This window comes from Leopardus geoffroyi, chromosome D4 (genome assembly GCF_018350155.1).
Source record: "Leopardus geoffroyi isolate Oge1 chromosome D4, O.geoffroyi_Oge1_pat1.0, whole genome shotgun sequence".
Lineage (NCBI taxonomy): Eukaryota > Metazoa > Chordata > Mammalia > Carnivora > Felidae > Leopardus > Leopardus geoffroyi.
The window spans coordinates 43,255,019-43,273,709 of NC_059342.1; the positions used below are offsets into that span (position 1 = coordinate 43,255,019).

Here is an 18,691-nt window from a genome sequence, read left to right on the forward strand (position 1 = left end):
TGACATATTCATTCTCTTCGCTCTTTCTCCTTCAGTTGCTCTCTTTCCATATCTCCCTCTGTCTCATTGAAAAATGAATTAATTAAGAACATGTGTATGTATTTTTCCTACATGGCTGCATAATTCTCACCATTTGGGCGAAGAAAGCAAAGTACTATGTGACACAGGAAGGAAAAATATCAAGAATGTGTCATCTTTGTGTACACAGTCTGAACACGTATATCATCAGTTTCTGGATAGTTTCAGTGTGGATTGGGAAATAATAGACAATCACAAGGAACCTTGGATACTTTAAGGAATAGAGCTTTGATCCCCTGGAGAGGCCTGTTTGGTAAGAGAGTCTAACTTTACCCCCTTCACTTCAGACACGGAGCAAAGAAGCCGACTAAGTGATTGTTTAATTAATCCTGAGGTAAGAAGAGTAAGTTGTAAGCAAAAAATAAAAAAATAAAAATAGAAATTATGGAGTGTAGTTAGGATACTAAAAATATTCCCATTTGCTCAAATCATAAATGCAACATTCTAGACTTGCTGAGTAGAAATTAATGGCTTATAAATGCATTTCTTAAACTGTCTGATCCTCAGATTTGTACCTGAGTCTACAGAAAGGTACAATTTCTGTTTTTAAGAGTATTTTGAATTTAATACAAAATCCTTCAAGCCTATAGAGTGATATAGAGGGACATTACAAAAATCAACGTGCCCATCCCTAAATTTAACAATTGTTAGCATTTTGTGATATTTACTTTAGGTGTTTTTTTTTTAATAGGTCAAGATTTCAAGAAAAAAAATAGGCTAGTTTGGCCTACTGCTAATGTTTCATGCCTAGTTAGAAGATTTTATATTTAGTGGAAATTCTTATGTGGTATTGCTAAAGCACTGTGAATCAAGAGTAATCAAATATGATATTTCTTGAAAACCCTAAGGATGCATAGCTCTCAAGGCTCCTCATGTTACCCTTAACCAAAAGCCAAAACCAAAATGCATGCTTCAGAAACTATTAGACTGAAATACTCTTTGGAAGGACTGACTCAGGGCAGAAAGGTTGGCCTGGACTCAGTGACTGACGAGGATGTGATTCACGGTCAGGGATGGGATTCTCTCAGGGGCAGTTGCTGAGCTATTTGGAATCCCTGATCTATTTCCTGATGGAATCATGTATTGTGAGGCTTCTCAAAAATATATTCTTTTAACAAATAAAATGACATGCCTAAATGTATTTATATGAAATATTATCCAATCTTCTGTCCATTGTATAAAAGTACAAAATAATCACAAAGTGGAAAAATGTTAACATCTTAGCCTACGTAAATTATCATTCAGATTCTCAATGTCTGACAGCACAAATGTCCACTCTGTACTCCATTCAAGCCTAATAATGGGATGTGTGGGTAAACAGTTGAATGCCTGCCCTTGCCTCTCTCTTTAGGATGGACTGGAGGACACCTGTGAGGGTGCAGTTCTCTTGGGACCTTCAGGGACTAGGCAGATAGGAGCATGGTTGTTCCTGGTGCCCAGTGAGAGCCTATAGCAGAAAAGGTTGTCCTTTCCCAATACAGAGTAGAGACCCAGCCTGAGAAACTACCTTCTGAACCTTAGGAAGCCTCGGGATCCCCTCCCCTCACGGAGTATCTGACCCTACCCAGTTTCTCCATGTGACTTGGGAGGGCCTGCTCCATGTTGTTAAGATGACTCCCATGGAAGGCAGATCCCGGGCCTGGTCCCAGGCCAGGCTAATGAAAAAGAGCTTCCTGTCCAGGGAGGCTGGGAAGTTGAGTGGCTGTTCTGCATGCTTCCCAGAGGGCTATCAGTTTGCAAATCGATTCACTGGCAGGTAGTAGAAGCTACTTTTCTACCACCCTTGGCTGCTTCGCCACTGCTCAAGAGACTTTAAAAACCAAAATTGTGTGAGTGCTAAGGGAACAGGAAACCCTCATCAGGAAAGAATAATGACAAGTAACTAACAAGAAGAGAAAGGTAATCTTCAGAGGGAACCCATGTAAACATCTTAGAATAGCTGGTCTCTGAAGTAGCACTGATGGGAGTAAGATGAGAGCATCTTAACAAACAATGGCAGAGAACCACTAGGAAGATGGAATGAGGACACTATTAAATGAAACTGAAGTAGAGTTTTTAATTAAAAACAAACAACCTGATGAGGAGAATGATTATTGCAGAGAACTGAATGTGTGATGTCGAAGACCAAGAGACAGATATACCCCAATAGGGAGTGAAGGCATAAACGAAACAAAGGTCGGGAGAAAACAGATAGGAGACCTGGAGGACATATATAGGAGACATAGCATGCAGTAATAACAGCTCTGGATTCAAACATGGGGGATTGAAGGAGAAGTCATAGTAGAGAAAAGAGTTTTCCTGAGCCGAAGAATATTCTGAGTCTCTAGACTAGAAAGGTTCATGAGACGTGAGAGAAGACATGCACTTTGGCACCTTCTGAAAATTTTCTGAACTCCAAGGAGGGTGACTAAAACTCTTACAATTGCCCAGAAAGAAATCACGGGCTACCAACAAGGGATGTGTTCCTACATGGTGGGAGATTTTCATAAGCACCTGTCCTTTTAAAACGGTTTAAACTGAACTCATTTTCTAGTAGAATATCAACTGGGGTTTTGTTTTGTTTGTAGGAAGGGATAACCTGATTTCAAGCCTCCCGTAAAGGAAAAAGGGTGTGAGACGAGCCAAGAAGATGATGATAGAAGAACAGTGTGAGGAAACTTGCCTTACTGGACATTAAATGTTTCTACAAAGCTACTGAAAACCAAACAGAATAGAACTGGTGCAGACAGAGACATTAGTGCAACATAGTAAATGTCCAGAAATAGATGCAAACATATGTGAGAAATTACTTTTGACAAAGATGGAATTGCAGTTCAGTGGGAAAAGTTTAGTTCAGTTAGACAAAATTGGATAGCATTGCTGACATAATTGACTACCCAGCATAGGAGAAAACAAAGCTAAATGTCAGTCCATATTACAAAATGAATTCCAGATCAATTCATGGTATAAATGTAAAATATGAAATAATAAAAATATTAGAACAAAATTCCAAGCAAGACAGGAAACCATGAAGCCAAAAGAAAAAAAAAAAACATTAAACTGTGTTACTTTTTAAAAATCAGATGTTCAAAGATACTATAAAAAGGAAAAAAAAAGGAAAAAATGAGAGACTGAGGAAAAAGTTTCAATGTGGACGAAAGACAAAAGGCTAATATTCCTAATATTAAAAGAATTTCTAGAATTTTTCTAAAAACACATATAGCCTAGTAGAAAAAATGGGCAAAGAATATGGAAGTGGAATCCAAATTTCCTGTAGGCATGCACGTGCTGAACCTCACTTACTAGTCATTAGAGAAAATGCAAATTACATTAAAAATGAGAAGTATAAAAATCCATCACATTGACAAAGCTTAAAGAATAAAAGTACCCATTACTAGTAAGCATGTTAGGAAATGGGCAGTCTTACACATTGCTGGATGGATATTCGGTTGTTACCATTTTTGAAAGTTATTGTGCAATATCAAAAAAAAAAAAAAAAATAGGGGCACCTGGGTGGCGCAGTCGGTTAAGCGTCCGACTTCAGCCAGGTCACGATCTCGCGGTCCGGGAGTTCGGGCCCCGCGTCGGGCTCTGGGCTGATGGCTCAGAGCCTGGAGCCTGTTTCCGATTCTGTGTCTCCCTCTCTCTCTGCCCCTCCCCCGTTCATGCTCTGTCTCTCTCTGTCCCAAAAATAAATAAACGTTGAAAAAAAAATTAAAAAAAAAATATACATATGCTTTGACTTAGCCATCCAACTTCGGAGGATTTCTGAAAAGCAAACATCAGGAGGTAGAGATCAGATGCATGTTACAGCTCATTTGCCTCAGTGTCTTCCAGTGCTCTAAACTGGAAACCAAATCAGTTTCTGCCATCAGGGAGAGATTAGTTATGCCACATCCATAATAGAGAAGACTGTGCAGCTATTTAAAAAAATATATTTTATTGCTATCTGCCAACTTGGAGAGGTGTCCATGATGCAGTGATAAGCAAGAAGGCCAAGTTGCAGAATGATATGTATACTTCATTTTCAAAAGATGAGATTTTGCATATGTCTGTATGTGAGTGTGCATGTCTGGATGGGTATAGAGAAGGTACTGGAAGGATATTGAATGTTAATATTACCTTGGAATAAAAGGGACTCTGGGTGGATAGAGATGTCTCACTTTCCTTTGTGCATTTTTTGATAATATTACTGGTAACAATGACCATATATGAGGGGCACCTGGGTGGCTCAGTCGGTTGAGCATCCGACCTCGGCTCAGGTCATGATCTCACAGCTCGTGAGTTCCAGCCCCGCGTCGGGCTCTGTGCTGACAGCTTGGAGCCTGGAGCCTGCTTCGGATTCTGTGTCTCCCTCTCTCTCTACCCCTAACCCACTTGCATTCTGTCTCTATCTCTCTCAAAAATAAACATTTAAAAAAATTTTTTTAAAATACATAAACAATGACCATATGTGAGTTTACTAATAAATTAAGGAATTAAAGAAAATAAAACAAATTGTCCAATTTTATTAAAAAAATACAAAAACTAGGCCTGTATCTTCTGAAATTAAAGCTAAGGCTCTCACTTTCTCCATTTCTAAAGGAACTATCATCTGTTTCTCTCTAAATCCCAAGAACAGAAGTGGCTTACCAAAAAAATAAGTATATTCTCAAAGATTTGCACCACTGTCTCTGGCTGCTCTGTGGTCAATCCAAAGAAAATGCCTGTTTCCAAAGACCATCAAGCCTTTCTCCAGTTCAAGTCTTCTCTACCCGGGTCCAGCTGTTTTACTTCCAGCCGGAACTACTATTCAGGATTTTCCTTTTAACCAGATTATATGCTTTTGAAAACTGCTAGCTGAGGAGAGTGGTCCCAAAATTTCCACAGAGCTCTTCCCTTGAGTAACCATTCCACTAGAATCTCTCTCTTCAAGCAGAGTGTTGGGGGAAGAATCATAGCTGTAGTTCATAGGTGACAGAATGCAGCAAGCATTAGTATGCATAATGGTGCCCCTTTTTCTAGGTCCATGTTCATATACAACTTTTCAAACACACCACCATTCCCATTGTGGGTCCTTGGCAACTAAATTACCATGCTGACCCATCAGTGTAATTTTCCTCTGTAGACTCCATGTGGTGTCATTGCATTTGGGAGGCAGTATATCCCAGAGTGATTCAGAGCTTGAGCTCTGGAGTCAGACTCCCTAGGTTTGAATCTTAACCTCAGCTACCTCAATAGGCTCTGTGGCCTTAGACTCAATTTCCTCCCCTGTAAAGTGGGGTAGATAATAATTCCTCTATCGGTCTGTTATGAGATACATTCTATAAAGCTTTTGAGGGATGGTATGTTGGTCGTCATCGTCGTTGTGGTCATTGTCATCATCGTCATCATCATCATCGTCATCATCTGAGGGCTACATTCATTGATAAGTAGTCAGCTTTTCTTTTACTGCAGCCAGATCTGTGGACCTATGCTCAACACTGTGATTAATGGTCTTGCAATAAGAAGAAATTGCAGGAAGAAGAGAAATGTGAGAGCAGCATTTTATAATATATCGGCATGCCTCATTTTATAAATACAAACAAGCCATTTGAAAGAATGTTTTCACTATGTTACAAGAATGGAAAAGCTTGCTCTGCTCTTTAATACATTTAAACCCAATAATAAGGGAGCTAAATGTATCACATTATCCAGAGCAAGAATTAAATCAGTCAGCTCCCCTTATGCTGGCACCAGGGACCTAATTTTTGAAAACCAACTCACCTTTCTCTGCTAATCTATAGGTATATATTGTTCCCATATTCCAAGTGTAACCTTACTGTATTTGCAAGTGACATCGCATTGATCTTCATTGCAATGGTAAAAATTGTTATTAAAAGGCTTGACTGAAAGTTCATATTTCTGACTTGTATTCATTTTTCCTTTTAATAGAACCTTACCCTGTTTGAAGTTTGGTTGGTTGGGAATTATAGTATCAACAAATGCAAACTTTTTGGTGTTTTGGTGTTGTGACCATCTACGGATAAAGATGTAAGGGTCTCACCCACTTGCGCATTTGTGGACTGTAATTGGACTGAATGAGCACTAGGGGGCGCTGCTACCTTCTTTACCCTGTGCCAGGCTTGTCTGCCAGAGTTGGCTCTCATCTCTAAGCTTAAAGCATGATGTGTGCATGCACGTACTTAGACAAAAAGAATGAGGCTTTCAGAGTAAAAACAGATGAAACTCTCAGCAGGTTTCACATGTCAGTACTTAATTTCTGCAGAGTCAGAAAGAAGGCTTTGTTTTTTAGGTTGTACTCCTGTGACTAACTACTTACGTTAACTTCTCCTAGAAAAGCTTTGAGCTTTTCTGTGAATCCCCAGTGCATTTAGCATTTCCTATGTAATAAGAAATAGGCCTTTTACATCACAGGATATGTATGAATAAAGGTGTGAAATATGAGCCAATCATAAATACCGTGGTTTCCTCTCTAAAGGAAATATCTATGTTTGCAAATCCAGAGACAGGTGAAAATGAGGACTTTGTCTTTTCATACTCTGTTATTAAATCTTATTTATTTGGATGCAATTCATCGTTCTGTCAAAATCCCTGCCTCTTTCCTGCTCTCCAGCAGGCCATTGGTAAGTGTTAGTAGCTACCCTATGTGCCAGAAGACCCGAGGAGTCTTTTCTATAATGAAACTGAGCAGGAGACATTATAATCTGTTTCCAAATGCACTCATAGTGTTGTTTCTCAGATGACACTGACTGCTTCATCAAAGGGCCCTGTTTTTGATCTCTCATGTCTGGATGACTGTACCATTGTATTTAGCTGTTTTCCTCATTCCCTCTCCTTAAATGTGCTTCCAACCAAAGTATAATTTCTCTTGCTTTTATCATGAGGTTTCATTTCTTAAAATTTCCTTGGCGACACTACACTTCTCTGAGCATAGGGTACATCCTGCATCTCTGTGTTGAAGGTTCCATCCCCTTTCAGCCTTCCCTACCTTCCTTGATACCTCATAAGCATCCCTGAGATGATTTTTATTCTGGGACAAGGTCAAAGGGCAGCATGCAAGCCTGGAGGAGCATGAGGAGTTCGAGAAAGATGGAAGTTGCTAGGCGGACGGTGGGTTGGTTATAATAAGAAGGAGCAATGTGGACCCTTGAGATCATGACAGGATTGCTAGGAGTTCTCCAGAAGTGAATGCAGGAAAGAAAGCTGAGTGCAAGCAAGGTATAATGAGCCCTGAGGTTGGTGTAGATCGATAGGTACTTGAGTTGAGAAGGCTTCCAAAAGTTCACTACAGACGTTCTCTGTCTAAAACAGTATTCTAGAGGAGGGTGTCATAATGGGGGGAAAAAGTGGGTAAAGAAATGAATAGAGAAAGACCAGAGAATCAATGCAGTAGAAGGAGAGGGACAGGGATGTTTAGAGCTAATTCTGGAAGCGACCAGCCTCAGGCAGTTTTACTCCTAGCCTCAGGATTCATTGCTTACACGTGTATCAGATGAGACAACAGTGTTGCCCAGCAACCATACTAATATACAGCCTGGGTGCTGTGATGGTGACATCCCCCTGTCAGCACTGCCTGTTCCCTGGGAACATTTTCTTTGATTCATTTTCCCAAGAAATTTCATTAAGACATGTTCAAAGTAAGGCAGCTAAACCCCTCCTGACTTTTAGGCCTCTTCTGTTCTTACGCTTTATCCACCAGAGAAGTTCCAGAGATAGCTGTACCTCTGCCCCAACCTCACTTACACATTTTATGAGACTGCATTTTTTATTCATTAAAAAAATTATTTCTTAATGTCTTCAACTTATTTTGAAACACACACCCACAATATAAGCTTGGCTAATGGTTAGATAGATGATAGGTGTTAGGTGTAGCAATGTTCATAATGTAATTCTTACAACTTTTCTGAATGTTTGAAATTTTTCATAATAACATCTTCAAAAACCAATAAAAAGTCACTTCTTAATTCTTACATTTATCAAGAGCACCTTGCTATGGATGAAAGGGGATCTGAAAAGATAAGGCAAAAGGCAAGGAATTACACACACACACACACACACACACACACACACACACATACACAATCCAAACAACTCAATTCAAAATGGGCAATGTATTTGAAAAGGCATTTGTCCAAAAATACACAACTGACCAATAAGCACGTGAAAGATGCTCAACATCATTAGTCATTAAAGAAACGCAAATCAAAACCACAATGAGATATACCATTTCACACTCATTATGATGGCTATTATCCAAAAATAATAAATGACAATAATAAGAAGAAAAAATAAGAGGTTTGGTGAGGACATGGAGAAATTGGATAGATGATATATGTATAGATATATGTACTTTTTGTCTAAGTACGTGCATGCACACATCATGCTTTAAGCTTATATATACATGTATATATCTCATGTATAGATGATAGGAATGTAAAGTGGTGCGGCTACTATGAAAACTAGGCTAGCAGGTTCTCACAAAGTTAGGCATAGACTTACCATAGGGTCCAGCTCATCCCCTCCTAGTATATACCCAAAAGAACTGAAATCAGGGATTCAAACAGATGTACACCCCTGTTTACAACAACGATATTCACAACAGTCAAAAGGAGAAAACAAACCATGTATTCATCAACAGATGAATGGAAAAACAAAATATGCTATATGCATACAATGAAATACTATTTGGGCATAAAAAGCAATAACTTTTTGATGCATGCTATCACATGGATGAATTTTGAAAACATTATGCTGACTAAAATAAGCCAGATGTGAAAGAACAAATATGAGTTTACTTATATGAGGTCTCTAGATTAGCCAAATTGAGAGAGAAAGAAAGTAGCATCATGTTACTAGGGCTGGGGTTGGAGGAAAAGGGAATATTGTTTAATGGGCACAGAGTTTCAACTTGGGGTGATGGCTGTTTCTGGAAAGATGTAACAGTGATGGTTGTACAACACTGAATGAATGTACCTAATGTCACCACATTGTACCTTTAAAAATGGTTAAAATTGCACATTTCACGTTATGTGCATTTTACCACCACTTTTTTTTAGAAAAGGCAAGAGATCTTTCCCAAACAAAATGTATACCTAGGAAAAAACTGAATGAAAAGACAAGGCCATGTGCTATTATGCAAAATGAGGCAAGTGAGTAATTATCTGAAAGAAGGTAAAGAAAATAAGCTGGAGACGACAAAAGAACACTGTGGAGGAGGCAGGTTCTGTGCCAGATATCCAAGCACAAGAATGGGGTTGGAAAACAAGGGAGAGGTTGGCCAAATAAGCTTTTTATCAGCAGCTTTCCCAGTGTTCTTTGTTCTTCCCTTAATTCGGGCATCCTCGCCTTTTGCCATCTAAAGCAGAAGTCCTACCTGGCAAAGACAAAAACGTTTCATGTGTGGCCTGGATCTCCACACACCTTCCTTAGGACCTTGGACTCCCAGTGATCCTCCCCACATCATCAATCTCTCTCTGGTTCTTGCATTCTTCCAACAGCACATCCATGTGCTCAGACTGCTCTTTCAAGTAAACCCACAAAGCTTGCAAATCCTTCCTGGTTCTCTACCTACCTGGTTGTCTCTCCCATCTTTCTTCTCCCCTTCATAACCAGACGTCTTCGCTTGCCGTCTCCACTTCCTTAACTTTGTATGCAGCCCTTAAGCTCATCTAAACTGGTTTTTCCCCTGATTATTCAATGGAATTGCTATTGCCCAGGTCAGCAGAGACCTTCCCTCACTCAGTCCAGTGAACACTCCTGAATCTTTATCCCAGTTGCCAATAAGAGCCAACCCAATTGATGACTCCCTTCTTCAAATATCCTCTGTCCCTGGCTTGCAGGAAAGCTGCCTGTCTTTCACTCTGTCTTCATTGCTGGTTTTCTGTTTTCTACACATTTCTCCTGGCTCAATATCATGTTGTCTTCCCTCTACATTCACTTTGTAGGTAATTCATCCCCTCGTGGCTTAAAATAGCATCTATATGCCTACCAAAGCTGTAATCCCAGCCCAAACCTTGCTTAAGACTATGAGGCTCAGGTGCTTGGGTGGCTCAGTCAGTTAAGCGTCTAACTTTGGCTCAGGTCATGATGTCACAGTTTTTGAGTTCGAGCCCCGCGTCGGGCTCTGTGCTGACAGCTCAGAGCATGGAGTCTGCTTCAGATTCTGTGTCTCCCTCTCTCTCTGCACCTCCCCTGCTCATGCCGTCTCTCTCTCTTTCTCTCAAAAATAAATAAAACATTAAAAAAAATTTTAAAACGAATATGAGGCTTCAATAGGCAAACTGCCTACTGCTCATCTCTATTTAAATTCCTCAGGAAGTATCAAAAACTGAACATGCTCCTGGGATGCAGCGCACAAGGCTCTGAGTGAGCATAGCCCAACCCTCTCTGCCCAACCTTTGATTCACTGGATTTCTACTACTGTATACTTTCTGATTCCCAGATATGCCAAACCCTAGTTTTCTCAGTAAATGGAGTCTACTAGCACCTAACCCATAGAGTTTTATAAGATGGAACAAAATGTGAAATGCTTGGGAAAATGGGAAATGTTGCCATTGTTATTATCATTAATTATTATTCATGCTGGTCTACTTGGGTAGAGAAAGGAAAGCAGACCAATGGTATCAAATCCATAATTACAGTTTTCTAGTTCCTGAGAGAACAAGGTATCTTTTGGTGACTACTTGGCATTTTTAACTCTTTAAGGAGTTGGAAATAATCTGTTCATACTACCCCCTCTGGAAATCTTGGAAATCAGTTTTTAATCCATATTTTAAAATGGAGAAAATGGAGGCTGGCAGTTATCAAAGGAATCAGCCAATGCAGGGCAAATAGTCCCACTATTATGTATTGTTTAGCCTCGGGTAAAGCTTTAATTCCATTTCAGCTTTCCAGCTAGCAATGCTGGCATTGTGTAGACACCACCATAGTTGCTAAAAATGGTGACTGGCCAATTAAAGCCCCCTGCTGAGCCTTCCACCCACTGAATTAGATTCCTTACTCTTTCATGCAGGACAAAGCAAGAATGCTTCAAGGACCAAATCATTTGGCAGTCTTTGATGGCATGAGAAACAACTATTTGTATAGCAAAATATTTTCCAGAACTAGAAGCCCATAAAGATTATTGCCTTCTTTTTAGTACACAGAAATATTCTGCAAGCATGACTCTCTCAGCTTTCTGCACTGTGGCACCCAGAAGGAAGAAGACCCTGTCCTCCTCCTGTGTGGCGTTCTCTATTTTGTCACCATCTTGGGCTACCTGGGTCAAGGACCCTCCTCGGTGCCTGTTCACTCTGTGCCCATCCTCCTACTGACTGGGCTGACTGGTGGCCATCTCATTGTAAGGAGAGAACAAGTCCAACTTGGCGAGGCTGGCCCCTCCCTGCTGATGTCGGGGCCTTGGCATAGCTTTTGCTGCCAGTCTGGTTGCTTCCTTGTTGCCTTTGGAAGCCTGCACTTTTTCTGTGGCTTTTGTGGTCGTTTCCATCCGCCAGTGTGGTCCCTTTCAGAGGCACTAGCGTGCCAGACCAGCCTATTTGAATTGGTGCCAGGCCACTTACTGGGGAGGTGAGGCCAAATCCCATATATTTAAAGCTGTAATGCTTTGCCTGTCCACCTAGCTCCTGTCTCCTGAAGTCATTAGTTGTGGTTTTACTTTACTGTTAAAACACTCTTCTTTTTTTCCTTTCTCTCAGCTCTGGCTATTTTCAGCTCTATATATTTAGCAAGTTGTGTGTAGGTAGAGATTCTGCTGTTCTACTTAAATCTCTTTATTTTTTTCTGTGTGTGTGTGTGTGTGTGTGTGTGTGTCCTAAGGAAAGAGAATGTGTTTCCTATTAAATGGAGGAGGAGGGAGGGGGTGAAGATAGAGAGACCTGATGTTTGGCTAGAACAGAAAGTAAGAGCACAGTGGCAGGAGTAGGGAGCAGCCCACTTATATGACTACAGGACAGATGTCCTCCTGGTCTTACATTTCTTTGGGAAAATAGACCTTTGGTTGCTTGAGTGAGGCCCTTTGTGCTTCAATTTGCTTGGCATATTTTAAGATCCTCAGAAAGTCACGGGAATCTCTTTGCATCTTGCCATGTCTAAGGCTTTGCAGAGATCAAGCACGATTGTACAATGCAAGGCAGATAAGTAACAACAGTTCCATTCTGCAGCTGAATTAGGAGAGTTAAGTGATTTTCCTGACATCCCTCAGGAAGCTAAAGACACATCTAGAAACACAACATGTGATTTCTAGTCCCAGACCTTGCACCTCTGGCCACATTGCCCTGTCTCTATTTACTCTACAATTCTGCACATATGTTTTTCAAGTAAATATTTGATTTTGGGGAGATTTAGGGTAGAAAAATCTCCTAAGCTTCATCATTGAAAGGTACTGGATTCACTGTGCTTTAGACCAAAGCCTGCCATCTATCAATATGTAGCTGTAGTTTGAATAGCAGCTGTCCTCCAGGGGGCATATGCTGTGGTCCCAGGAGAACACATTTTTACCAAAAGCAAAAAAGGGAGCCATGATAGCTGGCACACATATAAGATATGTTTCCTGGAGGTGCCCTAAATCAAGAACGGAACACAGGGCATAAGAAAAATACCTTTCAAAAGCAATATAATAAAACAACTTGCCAGTGATGGGTAAATGTGAGTGTTCGTTGAAAAAACCATGGGTTAATGTATCTCTAACATCAAATCTATGAAACTCGTCCTCTGAAAACTGTGAATTTCCCATCTGGCTTGAAGGATGTGTTACAATATATATGATAATTTTAGATATGCCAGAATTTGTAAATTGAGAGTTAGACTAATGAGTTATATGATAATATTTTTTTTTAATTTTTTTTTCAACGTTTATTTATTTTTGGGACAGAGAGAGACAGAGCATGAACGGGGGAGGGGCAGAGAGAGAGGGAGACACAGAATCGGAAACAGGCTCCAGGCTCTGAGCTGTCAGCACAGAGCCCGACGCGGGGCTCGAACTCACGGACCGCGAGATCGTGACCTGGCTGAAGTCAGACGCTTAACCGACTGCGCCACCCAGGCGCCCCGAGTTATATGATAATATTACTGAACAAACCATACAACTTCATTGTAGAGAGATTTTTCTACCTACAGTAAGGGTCAAAATCCTAAATAGTTTAAGATCCTGGTAAGAAACATGACAGGTGTGAGGTTCCTCAAAAAATTAAAAATAGAAGTACACTGTGATCCAGCAATTGCACTACTAGGTATTTACCCAAGGGATTCAGGTGTGCTGTTTCGAAGGGGCACAGGCACCCCAATGTTTATAGCAGCGCTATCAACAATAGCCAAAGTATGGAAAAAGCCCAAATGTCCATCGATGAATGAATGGATAAAGAAGATGTGGTATGTATGTATGTGTGTGTGTGTGTGTATATATGTATACATACACACACACACACACACACACACACACACACACACACAATGGAGTATTACTCAGCGATCAAAAAGAATGAAATCTTGCCATTTGCAACTACGTGGATGGAACTGGAGGATATTATGCTAAGTGAAATTAGTCAGAGAAAGACAAATATATGACTTCACTCATAGGAGGACTTAAAGATATAGAACAGATGAACATAAGGGAAGGAAAGCAAAAAAGAATACAAAAACAGGGAGGGGGACAAAACATAAGAGACTCTTAAATATGGAGAACAAACAGGGTTCCTGGAGAGGTTGTGGGAGGGGGATGGGCTAAATGGGTGGATGGTTAAGAGGCATTAAGGAATCTACTCCTGAAGTCATTGTTGCACTATGCAAACTAACTTGGATGTAAATTAAAATAAAAAAAAAAAAGCACGATGAAAGTGGTGACTGGTGGGGCATAACAGAGTCATGAGCCATGTGTGAGGGAGGGGTGAGGGTTGTGGGGTAACTGGAGCACCTGTAATCCCTGGAAAGGGTGCAGTACCCACAGCTCTAACCAATGCTCCTCAGGCAGGATTACAGGAACAGTGTGGTCAGGCTGTCTGATTTTTTAAGAGAACATGGAAATCCTCATATTTATGTAAATATCCCAATTTTTAAATGTTATAAACTAATTTTTAAAAATTTACAACCCTGTGTTAGCCAAAGAAAGCATATTCTACAAGACACATTCAATGCATAGGTTGCCAGTGGAATTTTTTTTTTTTTTTAACTCTTAAAGGTGACGATTTATGCGATGAAATACAGGAGCTTTTAGGAGGAGTTAGGAGAGAATCTGAGAGCCAGGGAAGGCGTGGGGTGACTTAGTACAAGCCAGAGATTTGCATATGAGCCCTACAAAAGCAGTACATTGACTCATAAATAACAAATCTACCAAAAAAAATATTTCAAATAGGAGAAGAAAGGTAACACAGGAGAGTACATCAGGGTATGTGAGCTCAAAAGACAAACTGGTCCTGGTTGGGTTGGGAAAGGAGTAGAGGGAGAGACCATGTGGAATATTTAGGTGACTATAGAGAGAGTATTTTCAACTTGTGCACACCTGGGATCTGCACTGAAAGAATGCTGTATTTGAGCAGGTTAAGAGCAAAAGTTGGAACTAGCAAGTGAAATGTAAGTAACAGCTTGTTACACATCTGATTAATGAGTTAGGCTGTGCCAGATAGTTAAATGAAGGAGACTGGGCACCGGTATGCACAGGACTTATAGCTCAGTGATTTCTGACATCAGTAAAGTTGTTTCACTATTATGATCTTTGAAGGTGTAGGTTATCTTTATATCACTACCCCCCAGCATAGTGGTTGGCACATGAGAAGGTCAATAAGTAAATGATTGCCCAATATATTGGAAACCATAATCACATGATAGCACATGTTATACTAAAGGGAACACAGGTTAGTAATGACCCATTTGGTACCAAATTTAATGGCTACTTCTCAGTGCACGTGCTACTCAGAGGAGGAGTTTTAACATTATTCAATCTCCAATTATCCCGTCCTTGAATGTCTTACTATCCCTCTTTCCTGATCTTACCTTGACCTTTCTGAGTTTTTTCCCCTTTAATGTAAATTACTGGCTTCTGCTGCTTCTTCCATGTGCTTCTTCAATGTTGGTGTTACCTGGAATTGTAGTTTTCTTGCTAGACTGTTCTTGAGCAATCTTATCCACACTTATTGGGTCAGCTCCCATTTATGTGTTGACATTCCCACATTCCAGCTTGAGCTCAAATTCCAACATATAATCTCCAGTTACCGTCATGGACTGAGTTGGTGTGCCCATCCCTTTACCCAATTCATCTTTTGAAGTCTTAACACTAGTGTGATTGTATTTGGAGATGGACCCTCTAAGGAAATAAAGTTAAATGAGGTCAGAAAGGTGAGTCTCTGATCTGATAAGATTAGTGTTCTTCTGAGAATCCAGAAAGCTTTATTCCTTTTTCTCTCCCTCCCTCCTCCCATCTCTGTCTCTCTGTCTGCCTGTCTCTCTCTGTGCACACCTGGAGGGAAGGCCATGTGAACACACAGTGATAGGGTGGCTGCTTACAAGTCAGAAAGAGACCTCTCACCAGGAACCAAATTTGCTAGCACCTTGCTTATCGACCTCTAGGCTCCAGAACTAAGAGAAGATTAATGTCTATTGTTCAAGCCACCCAGGCTGTGGTGTTTGATTATGCCATCCTGAGCCCCTCCCCGCCTCTATATTTCAGGATCTCATCAATTTTTCCCTGAGATTTCTCTAAATTAATCTCTGTGATCCATTTCTCTACAAGGTTCTTCTTGTACCCTGCTTTAGAGTTACCATTCTGAAATGTCTGAAACATATACCAGTCCTCATTCAAACACTTGCATTTCTACCAAATTCTAAATTCCTTGGTGTAGTATAGGAAAACCTCAGCTGAAAAAGTATGTCATCCAGAAGAACTTGTTAGAGTAGGAGCTGATGTCCACAAAAGGATGGATGTGAAGGAGATGAAAAGCGAGGAGCACTGCCTAAAAAGTTCCCTTACCGAGGACTCTGAGGAAGCTGGACATTCCCCAGTTGTTAGCCAGCAGGGATGAGATGAAGGACATTAGAAAGTATGGCATTTGAGTGGCACAGGGATTTTCCACTTCTAATTTAATAATAATTTTTTAATGCTAATATTTTCTTTAATTTCAAATACGCAAAATTCCTTACTAACACTTCTTTTTTGAAAAAAATGTATTTTATAATGGTGAGAAACTTAACATGAGATCTACCCTCTTGACAGATATTTAAGTATACAATACACTATTGTTGACTGTATGACAATATGGTACAGTAGAGCTCTACAGCTTACTCATCTAACTTAACTGAAACTCTATGCCCCTTGATTAGCAACTCCTCATTTTGTTTTCTGCCAGCCCCTGAAAACCACTGTTCCGTTCTTTGATTCTCTGAATCTGACTATTTTAGATATCTCATGTCATTGAAATCGTGCAGTATTTATCTTTCTGTGACTTGCTTATTTCAGTTAGCATAATGTTCTTGAGGTTCATCGATGTTGTTGCATATTGCAGAATCTTCTTTTTTAAGGCTGACTAGTATTCCATTATATGTGTTCACCACATTGTCTTTACCCATTCATCCACTGATGGATATTTGACTTAACGTTTATCATAACTTATTTCCTTATGATTAGCAAACATCCATACCAAAATTGGCCTTGGCATACAAATGGTAGAAGTAAGTAAATTTTGAACTCTCTCTCTCTCTCTCTCTCTCTCTCTCTCTCACACACACACACACACACACACACACACACACACACACGGACATATAGGGTATTGATTCATATTGGAGGCTCTGGATTTAGATTCAGACTCTAGATTTAAGTTCTGGCTCTCCCACCTACTGTGTGACCTTGGGCAAGTGACTTTATTTTGCCAAACCTTTGCTTTTCTGTTAAATGGTTATAACAATAGTTTGTGACTTGCTTCACAAAGTTGTTGTAAGGGTTAAATAAGGTAAAGTGTTTAGCATAGTGCCTGGCTAATAGTAAGTACTCAGCAAATGTTTCTGCTGATATTAGTGGTAGCCATATTTTCTAAGGATATTTTTTAGTAAAAGTGTTAACAAAAGGCACTTTAGAATTCTGGGGCTCAAGGAACTGAGTTTGAGAAACATTGACCTAGGCTCCAGACATGCTGGCTTCCTCTTATTCCTTGAATATGGCAGCTACTTTCTTCCTCAGGGCCTTTTCCCTTGTTGTTCTTTTCTCCTGTAAGCTCTTCTGCCAGATATTTGCATTTCTTGCTCTCTTAATTCACCCAGGTCTTTAGTCAAGACTCACCTTCTCAGTGAGGCTTGCCCTAACCATCTCATCTGGATTTCAGTAACACCCCACCCAGTACCAAAGCTTTATATCCCTCTCGATGATTCATTCCTTCTTTGGGATACTTATTATTAGCACACTGTTTATTTTAGTTATTCATCCTTTGTCTCTTTCTTCCACTACATGAAGCCAGGGAGTTCTGTTTGTTCCCTAGTACTAATCAATTTTCAGTAAATTTTTATTAAATGACTGAATCAGTAAGCTATTATAAAATAGTCAACATAGTGCTTGCGCTCCGTGAACATATGTTCATTTAACAGTCTGCTAAGATAAAAGTGTTGACTATTTATTAAAAAACAAAAAGAATAGGGGCACCTGGGTGGTTCAGTTAGTTAAGCATCTGACTTTGGCTCAGGTCATGATCTCCCAGTCCATGAGTTTGAGCCCTGTGTTGGGGTCTGTGCTGACAACTCAGAGCCTAGAAACTGCTTCGGAATCTCTGTCTCCCTCTCTCTGCCCCTCCCCTGCTCACACTGTCTCTCTCTCTCAAAAATAAATAAACATGGGGGCGCCCGGGTGGCGCGGTCGGTTGAGCGTCCGACTTCAGCCAGGTCACGATCTCGCGGTCCGTGAGTTCGAGCCCCGCGTCGGGCTCTGGGCTGATGGCTCAGAGCCTGGAGCCTGTTTCCGATTCTGTGTCTCCCTCTCTCTCTGCCCCTCCCCCGTTCATGCTCTGTCTCTCTCTGTCCCAAAAATAAATAAACGTTGAAAAAAAAAATTTTTTTTTTAAAATAAAAAAAAAAATAAATAAACATTAAAAAAAAGAATATATAAGCTGTTATATTTATGTGAGCATTGAGAAATTTTTGCAAAAATGCCTTATTAAAATAAGCTAAAATAGAATGGTTTCACATACATGGTGTACAATTCTAAAAGGAAGGAGGACACTTCAGTGTTTAAAAAAATGAAATTATAGGAAAACTGTGTTAAACTACAAGTTACTATTGTAAGTTTTCAGATATGGCACAGGACCAACCATGTTATCTGAACCATAACCATCACCCAGAATGAAAACCCATGCTGTGAAAGATAGACCTGGCGGTGGCCAGCAAGAACGCTAGGGAGGCGTGCTATATTTTAGAGCGATATTTTTGACATTGAAGTGAAATAATTTACATTTAAAATAAAAAAAATAATTAAAACTAAAAATAATATACTAATTTAATCATTAAGAAAACATTCAGATAAAAAAAAAAAAAAGATGGCCTGACTTACAGCATTATTCTTACTAGGCATTGATATCCCATATCCATATCCATAGTATGAGTATAAGCCAGGAACATAATTATAAGGAATGAAAGCCACTGCTCCAATTGTGCACTTCTAATTGTCTTGTCTTCTGCCTAGAAA

General features: G+C 40.0%; 1 protein-coding gene across 6 annotated transcripts in view; it reads left to right on the forward strand.

The window, feature by feature from the left end:
* Positions 1-18,691, forward strand: part of ADAMTSL1 (ADAMTS like 1) — an 884,660-nt gene that overhangs the window by 319,621 nt on the left and 546,348 nt on the right. The gene's annotated exons all lie outside the window — the stretch shown is intronic.